The sequence below is a fragment of the Triticum dicoccoides genome, chromosome 6A (genome assembly GCF_002162155.2).
Source record: "Triticum dicoccoides isolate Atlit2015 ecotype Zavitan chromosome 6A, WEW_v2.0, whole genome shotgun sequence".
Classification (NCBI taxonomy): Eukaryota; Viridiplantae; Streptophyta; class Magnoliopsida; order Poales; family Poaceae; genus Triticum; species Triticum dicoccoides.
Window position 1 is genome coordinate 211736357 of NC_041390.1, and position 9373 is coordinate 211745729.

Sequence of the window (9373 nt, forward strand, 5' to 3'; positions counted from 1 at the left end):
GTATGTGTTGGTTTGCAAGGTGACTTCTTTGATGGGAAAGAACCAAACCGTGAAGCTACCGCGGATGAGTTGAAGATGTTGCAATTCAATGCTCAAGCTTGTGATATTCTCTTCAACGGATTGTGCCCCGAAGAATTCGACAAAATCAGCCGTCTTGAGAATGCAAAGGAAATTTGGGACACTTTGATTGATATGCACGAAGGTACCGACTCCGTCAAGGAATCCAAGTTGGATGTGCTTCAAAGTCAACTTGACAAGTTCAAAATGAAGGATGGTGAAGGTGTCGCTGAAATGTACTCTAGGCTTGCTCTCATCACAAATGAGATTGCCGTCTTAGGAAGTGAAGAGATGACCGATAGATTCATCATCAAGAAGATTCTAAGAGCCTTGGATGGAAAATATGATACCGTGTGCACATTGATCCAAATGATGCCCAATTACAAAGATCTCAAGCCAATGGAGGTGATTGGAAGAATTGTTGCTCATGAGATGTCACTTAAGGATAAAGAGGAACTTCACAACGAATCAAGTGGTGCCTACAAAGCCTCATGTGAAGCCCCTACATCATCAAGTGAGAAACAAAACTTCAATGAAGAATTGAGCTTAATGGTGAAGAACTTCAACAAGTTCTACAAGAGTAGAAGCAAAGATAGAAGCTTCAAGTCAAGGTCCTACAATGACAAAAGATCTTCTAGTCGAGAGCGGAACTGCTACAGTTGTGGAAGACCCAGACACTATTCCAATGAGTGTACGACTCCCTACAAGAGAAGAGAAGATTATCCAAAAAGAAGAAGCAAAGAATCACCACCAAGAGAGAGAAGGAGTAGAGATGATCGTTATGAACGAAGATACTCACGGAGAAGCAAGGATTCAGAAAGGAAGGAAAAATCATCAAGGAGCTACACAAAACGAAGACATCAAGCTCATGTTGGTGAATGGGTATCCGGCTCCGACTCCGACAGCCACTCCGAGAGAAGTTATCACTCCGACTCCGAAGATACTCAAGATGAAGGTGTTGCCGGTCTAGCACTTGTGTCAACCAACTCCTACGACATATTTGACTCACCAAATGAAGGAATTGGAAGATGCTTCATGGCCAAAGGTCCTAAGGTAACACACCCCGAGTATGTTGATTTCAATAGTGATGAAGATGACTTGTTAGGTGATGATTTGCTTGTTGACAACTCTAGTGATGAATACTATGATGAAATGTCAATTAATCATGCTAATCAAGATAAAATGAATGACAATGATAAGGAGAAGATTGAGGCTCTAACTAAAGAACTAAACACTCTTAAGTTAGCTCATGAAACTATCTTCGAAGATCATCGAGAACTTTTAAGAGCTCATGAGAAATTACGCTTTGAAAAGCTCAATCTTGAGCAAGAGCATGAGTTCTTAAAAGCAATCAATGATGATCTCCTCAAGAAAAGTTCTTCTTACATTGCCAAGCATTTACTCTTATCCACTTACATGCCTCAAGTCAAGTCTAGTAACAAGAACAAGAAAGATTCTTCCTCTAGCAGTAACAATGATCATGCTAAATCCAATATTGTTGCTTCTGGTAGTTCTCTTGATTCCACTAATGATTCTCTTAGCCAAGTTACACTTGAGCAAGAAAATAGCTTATTGAAGGGAATTATAGAGAAATGAGTGTACAAAAGCCTTGCCGGGAGTAAGCAATTCGAGGAAATTGTGCGCAAGCAAGGAATGCACCGGAAGAATCAAGGTGTTGGTTTTGAACGAAAGTTCAATGCCAATGGAGTTGAGTGGGAAGAAGATCAATACCCCAAGACAAAGTTTGTTCCTCAACAAGAGAAGTATGATACTTCTTTCAAGGGGACACAAGCTCAAGATGATCTTCCACCACAAGACTACAAGCAAAAAGGCAAGGACAAGCTTCAAGAGGAAATTGATGCATTTGAAGAAGCTCCTAAGACCTTAGTCAAGTGGATTCCCAAGACTGCTTCAAGTTCCACTTCATCAAGTATGACTACAACTCCAAGGATTCCCTTCAAGATGGTGTGGATCCAAAAGAAGAAGAACTAGAGAGTTCTTGAGGGTGACTCCGCCAACATACTTCACTCTTATCATTTTGGCAAGAACAAGTGCAATCAACTTCCACGTCTTGCACTAGTTCAAGGAGTCACAAACCCTCTTGTTGGTAAGACAAGGGACAAGGTAACCTAAAAGTTTTCATGGACATCATCTTGTGTGTGCATCACTCTATGTCTATGGATATCCTTGTTTGTTCCTTGTGGGACTAACCCATGTAGGTATTGAAAGTGCAATTCACTCAAATGGATAGCTCCAAGTGATCTACATCAACATTCACTACAGGAATCAGCTACTTTGCCGTCTGCCACGGCGGACGGCAAAGGCATGAACGGCGGACGGCAAAGGCCTTTGCCGTCAGCCGCGGACGGCAAAAGGCTCCGGCAAAGTAGGCTACGGTAAATAGCTACTTTGCCGTCTGCTTCCTGGCGGCGGACGGCAAAGGCCCTGTGCCGTCCGCGGCGAACGGCAAAGAGAGCGGACGGCAATAATTGCGCTGTCAGTCCGTTAAGTGGCTCACGGCAGGCCTTTGCCATCCGCCGCTGACGGCAAAATTGCTAGGGTCTTTGCCGTCCGCCGTATGATGTCATCTACATGTCACTACATGGCAGGTTCTTTGCCGTCTGCCACTGATGGCAAAGTGCAGGTTCTTTGCTGTCTGCCACTGATGGCAAAGTCTTTGCCGTCTTCCAGTGATGGCAAAGTCTTTGCCGTCTGCCACTATAGGCAAACTGACCAAATGGGTCAGCTCCCAGGAAGCACAGCTGGATGCCACGTGTCTTCTTTGCCGTCCGTGGCAGACGGCAAAGAGCCCGTTGCCGTCGGTGGCAGACGGCAAAGAGCCTGCATATTGGCTCTTTTATCTGTTTTTTATTAAATCCAACAATTTTCATCACAAATATATATGACATATATAGATATATTTGAAAAGGCCATTACAGAGCAAACATATAAGATATACAACACATAACTTCATCATCCAACCATATATATTACATGCATAGTTCCATCATACATAACAAGTTCAACATAGAGGCATCCAACCATATATATTACAATAGTTTCATCCAACGATACATGCATAGTTCAACGATACAAAAGAAACAGAGAAAGGGATAAGGAGCACTCCATCTATGCAAGCTTTCGTCAAGTGAATGAAATCTGCAAAATGAAAAATAAGAAAGTTACAACAAGAAGAGTAGAACAAGAAGAAGAGTAGAACAAGAAGAAGACTAGAACAAGAAGAGTATGTCATTTATGAGCTAACTTACGTGAAATGGATCATATATGAGCTAACTAAGTTGAAATGGGTCGTTTATGAGCTAGCTAAGGTGAAATGGATCATTTATGAGCTAACTTAGTTGAAATGGGTCGTTTATGAGCTAACTAAGGTCAAATGGGTCGTTTTTGAGGTAACTAAGGTGAAATGGATCGTTTTTAGCTAACTTAGGTGAAATGGATCATTTATGAGCTAACTTAGTTGAAATGGATCGTTTTTGAGCTAACTTAGGTGAAATGGATCATTTATGAGCTAATTTAGTTGAAATGGATCTTTTTGAGCTAACTTAGGTGAAATGGATCATTTAAGAGCTAATTTAGGTGAAATGGATCGTTTTTTAGCTAACTTGGTGAAATGGATCGTTTATGAGCTAAATTAGTTGAAATGGATCGTTTATGAGATAACCTAGGTAAGATTGGTCATTTTGGAGTTAACCTAGGTGAAATGGGTCATTTTAAAGCTAACGTAGGTAAAATGGATCATTTAGGAGCTAATCTAGGTAAAATGGGTCATTTTTGAGCTAACTTGGATGAGCTGGATCATTTATAAGCTAACCTAGGTAAAATGGGTCATTTTAGAGCTAACTTAGGTAAAATGGATCGTCTATGAGCTAACTAAGCTAATTATGCAATTTTTGACATAAGCAAGCTAAGTACAGATCGTTTTAGAGCTAACTTAGGTAAAATGGATGGTTTTGGAGGTCAGTAAGCTTATTAAGTCATTTTGGAGGTGAAGAAGCTAAGTCTAGGTCATTATGGGAAGCATTGGAGGAAATAAAGCTAAGTCTAGGTCTTTATGCATGTGTTAAGCAAAACACTAGATAAACTTACCAAGATCCAGGAGGTGTAGGAGCGGGGTGGCTCGTGTCGGTAGCTGGAGAAGGATCGTGCGATGCTTGTCTGGAGTTACGCTACACCAAAGATCATTTCCAATGTCTTGTTAGCATGATGACACTCAAATGTTAAGACTAGCAAGTAATGTCCATTCAAATAAAACTCACCGTGGTCCCAGGAGCAATCACTGGCATCGGCGGAGCGGTCTGACCTGTCTTCTCGCACACAGACTACACATTTGGTTTTGACGACTCAGTCATACTAGTTAGTAATGAGACAAACACTACATGAATGTTTTGGCTAATCTGCAGAAGAAACTTACCACAAGGAGCTCGTATATGGCCCTTGCCTGCATGTCATTCCGTGCCCTCTCCTCCTCCATCATCTTTGTCGTCCTCTCCTCCAACTCCCGCTGCCTCTCCGCCGCCTCCGCCAGAAGTTTCTCCGTTCTATCTCTCTCACTCTGTATAGCAGCCTGCAACACCACTAACATGACCATTTGTAATCATTGATGGAAGCGCACACAATGTAATGGAGAAAGATAACTGAGTACGTATCACTAACCTTGATGGCGAGTTGCACTGGCCGTTCACGAGGCCTTATCTCAGGAGTGGAGCTCGACTGGCGCGCCTTGATCTCCGGGAGAGTGCTAGGACAACGGATAAGTCCATCTCCAATGGCTATGGAGCCATGGGACCTCCCGCCACCAGATATCATCAATAGCTCTGGATCAATGGGACCCTGGCTCGGGTTAAAGTCCTCCCCTTTCCTTGCCTTCCCCTCATCTCTATATCTCACGAGCTTGTTGTGGGAGGATATGTTGGTGAAGTTGTTTGCATCATCGAGGTCAGACTGAGAGAAAGCCTTGACTTTCTTGAAAGAGGCAGTGTGGGCCATGGCATACAGGTCGTACACCTCTGGCACCTTATCCGCCTTATTGTAGCGTGCCTGAAAGAGAGAAACAATGAAAATTAGTAATTAAAGGGCTCAAGCTAGCATGATGAATGAATTGCATGAATCATGAAGCAAACCACATACCCAGTTGCGCCCGAACTGATATAAGTTGGAGCTGCCTTGATGGTGTGGCACACCTTCCATTTGGGCACGTTTGTCCTTGGCCTCGTTGTGGAGGGCTAGCCATTGTTTTGAGCACCACTCATCGACCAACACCTCCCAACAATCCATCCGATCCGCACACCATCTCGGAGGCGCCTAAGTTAGCAAATAGAAACTTGAGCGCTACGGCTAAGAATTACTAAATGAAGGAACTTAAGTAGAGAAGGCCTTAAGAATTACCTTCATGTACTGCTCCTTACTCAGGAACTTATCGCGGCACGCCGGCTTGGTCTTCTTGATACCACGCAAGGCGTAGTAGTCTCGAACAGCCTGCACCCGAGCCTCGTGCCGTAAGTTCTGGAGTAGGCGCTTGCAGACGTTCTCGATAACATGTGCCGCGTCCTCCTCATATCCCTCCTCACACCTATAGAATGTCTGCAATCAAATGAGACAATATTGATTAGTACAATTAATAACTAGCTAGTTGAAGATTTTTAAATGTGTAAAGGAGAAATTACCCAAAACTTTCTGATCACCATGTCTGCCCTCGTGTCGCACACGACACCGTCGATAATCTCACCCGGCGGGGCCGGGGCAGCCACGTAGTGCTCCCAGCTCAATCCAAGCTCTGGAAGCCGACCCTTACTCGATGTATGGCCGCACTTCTATCAGGTTGTGGAAGATATACAACGAAATGGTCTGCCATTCTTCGTTATCCAAAGATACTGGATGTGAAACACTAGCTGGTGCGAGATTCCCTTTGAATAGGCTGAGGTTGGATCCACCCTTTTTAGGCTCGTCAGCATTGTACCGAGGCTTCAGATTATGCAAATGATGATTTTTGGCTTCGTAGTGCGCTGTTACGAAGTTTGCCGCCTCCTCTGTGATGAATGCCTCAGCCATCGATGCTTCAATTCTACGTTTATTTTTACATTTTTCTCGAAGCGTCTTCTGCATCCTCTCAGTTGGGTAGCACCAACGATTTTGCACGGCCCCCCCAATCTTGCCTCGGTCGGGAGATGCAAAATCAAATGCTGCATTGGATTAAAGAAGCCCGGTGGAAAGATCTTCTCTAACTTGCAGATCAACTCCGGCGCCAACTCTTCTATTTCTTCTAGCACACCAGGCGATAGTTCTTTCGCACAAAGAACACGGAAGAAATAGCTGAGTTCTGCCAGTACTAGCCATTCATCCTCAGGGATGAAGCCACGCAACATCACCGGCATTACCCGCTCAATCCATATGTGCCAATCATGACTCTTGAGACAAAATATCTTCAGTTTATCAAGATTCGCTCCCCTCTTTAGATTCGCTGCATACCCATCGGGGAACATCAACTGCTGTTGCACCCACAAGAGAATTTCCCTCATAGCTGGCCTTCCAAGATTGAACCATGCCTTTGGCTTCGTCCAGTTCTGCTTTCCTTTCGGTTCTTTCATGTTTTGTAACGGCCTATCACATAGCGCCTCCAGATCGACTCTAGCCTTAGTATTATCCTTTGACTTCCCATCTATGACGAACAATGTACCAAAAAGTGCCTTGGCGATATTCTTCTCAGTGTGCATCACGTCGATGTTGTGTGGGCAAAGGAGGTCTTTGAAGTAAGGCAGATCCCATAAGCATGTTTTGTGAGTCCACGCGTGCTTAGTATTATACCCCTTGAAGTACCCTGGACGTTGTGGATCTGGCTCGAGAGCGTTTAACTGATCCAGGGTCTGTTGGCCTATCAATGCAGGTGGTGCAGAGTTTTTGACAACTCTACCCCTGATGAAGTTCTTCTTGTCTTTCCTAAACTTATGGCGAGGATCCAGGAACTGTCTATGCATGTCGAAGCAAGAAAACTTGCGACCGGCCTGAAGCCAACGAAACTCAAGAGCTCCCTTGCATGTGGGGCACAGGAACCTTCCATGCACACACCAGCCAATGAATAGCGCATACGCCGGCAAGTCATGCGTCGAGTACATGTACCAGACACGCATTATGAAGTTCCGTTTGCTAAAGGCGTCGTATGTCTTGAACCCATTATCCCAGGCTTCTTGCAATTCGTCCTTAAGCGGCTGCATGTACACATTCATATTTTTGCCCGGATAGTTGGGTCCTGGAATTATCAACGTCAGGAAAATGTTCTTTCTTTGCATAATCTGTCCGGGGGGAGATTGAGTGGAAAGACAAATACGGGCCAACAACTGTATTGGGCTGCCGTCATACCAAACACACTGAACCCATTCGTGCTGATGCCGACTCGAGGATGCCTCGGATCTGCCGCTTTGTCAGCATGTAATTCATCAAACTTTTTCCATGCAACACCATCCGATGTGTGTACCATCATCAGATTCCCATCTGCATCTAATTCGGTTCTTTTGCCTGTTTTGTGCCATGTCATCTGTCTGGCCGTCTCTTCGACCATGAAAAGACGTTGAAGTCTTGGTACGATTGGCATATACCGAAGAACACTAACGGGGATTTCGGTCTGTGTCTTCTCACCCATACCGTTGTCTACCACAATATACCTGGAAGACTTGCAAATGGGACAATAGTTCAAGTCTGCATAGTCAAGCCTAAATAAGGCACATCCTTTCTCACAGGCATGTATCTTCTCATAGGGCATCTTCAGTGCATGGAGGATTTTGTCCGACTGGTACAGGTTTGCAGGCATTACATGGCCTTTGGGTAGAAAGCGTCCAAATACTGTCATAATTGCGTCATAGCATTCTCTGCCCAAGTTGAACTGAGCCTTCAGAGCCATTACTTGTGCGATGGCATCCAACTGACAAAGCTCAGTGTGCTCGTGGAGCGGACGTTTCGAAGACTCCAACATTTCATTGAAGGCCTTTGAAGATTCCTCCATCTCCTCGTCCGAATCCCGAGCATCATCATAGCCTTGCACCATGTTTTCCATCCCGGTACGATGCTCGTCGGTGCGACGACGATCCACCTCAGCTCGGTCACGTTGGGCAGACTCACCATGAAATGTCCACATCGTATAATCGGGCGTAAAACCACTCTTCTGCAGGTGTTTGCCCATTTCAGCCTCTGTCTTCTTTTCCCAATTGCCGCACCGGAAACAGGGGCACCGGGTTTTCTTTTGGCCATTTGCAAATGCGGCTTGCACAAACCCCTTAGTTTTTGTGAAACATTCAGCGCTCCATTTGTTCTGACCAGTGTGACCGGTATACATCCAAGCACGGTCACTCATCTTGACTTTCAGAGCTACTGGACACACAACAATTATATATGGAATTCACCATGTATATATTCATTAGTTGATCTACTTTGTCAATTTTATTACGTCCATGCAACCTACACTCTAATAGGTAATGATAGGTCCTAATCCCACCCGTGTATGTGTAGATTGGGTTTATTTTCCCATGCTATGCTCCGGATCCGACGCAAAATTTCGGCAGCACCTCCCCGCTGTTCTCCTGATACACGTCTCTGCAATAAACAGAGAGGATGTGTACCTGGAGAACAACAGGGGAGGCACTGACGAAATATATGCGTCGGATCCGGAGCAAAGCATATGGGAAAACGAACCCAATCTACACATACTCGGGCTGTCCATGGATAGCGTTGGACAATTCGAAAGAATCAAGGTTATAAATATGCAAATGCATGCATATTTATAACTATGACGCTTTCGAACGGGAGACACATATTGGTTACGCATACTGATGATTCAAGACACATATATAGCTAGCTATCAAGTTTCATCGGAATAGATCAAATAATTAATGGGGGAGGAGGACTTGTTATTTGTGCTCACCCACGAACGAAGGGGCAGAGCTCGTCAAACGCACGGCGAGGTCGTCGAACACCAAACCTCGCAGCGATGAAACAACTGCACATTTAAAACTACACGATCAACACAATTATATATGATGTTTTTCATAACAAAATCGAAAAATATATGACCTAACTAATAATTCACAAATATATGACCCCGTCGGCCTCCGGAATGCCAAAGAACACCTTTTCGGGAGGTGTCGGTGGTCGGGGTGTCCTGTCGGTGTCGGGGTGCCGTGTCGGGGTCGGGGTGCTGTTTCGGGGTCGGGGGGTCGGGGTGTCGTGTCGATGTCGGGGTAGTGCCGTGTCGGTGTCGGGGTGTTGTTTCGTGGTCGGGGTGTGGTGTCGAGGTCAGGGTGTCGGGTCA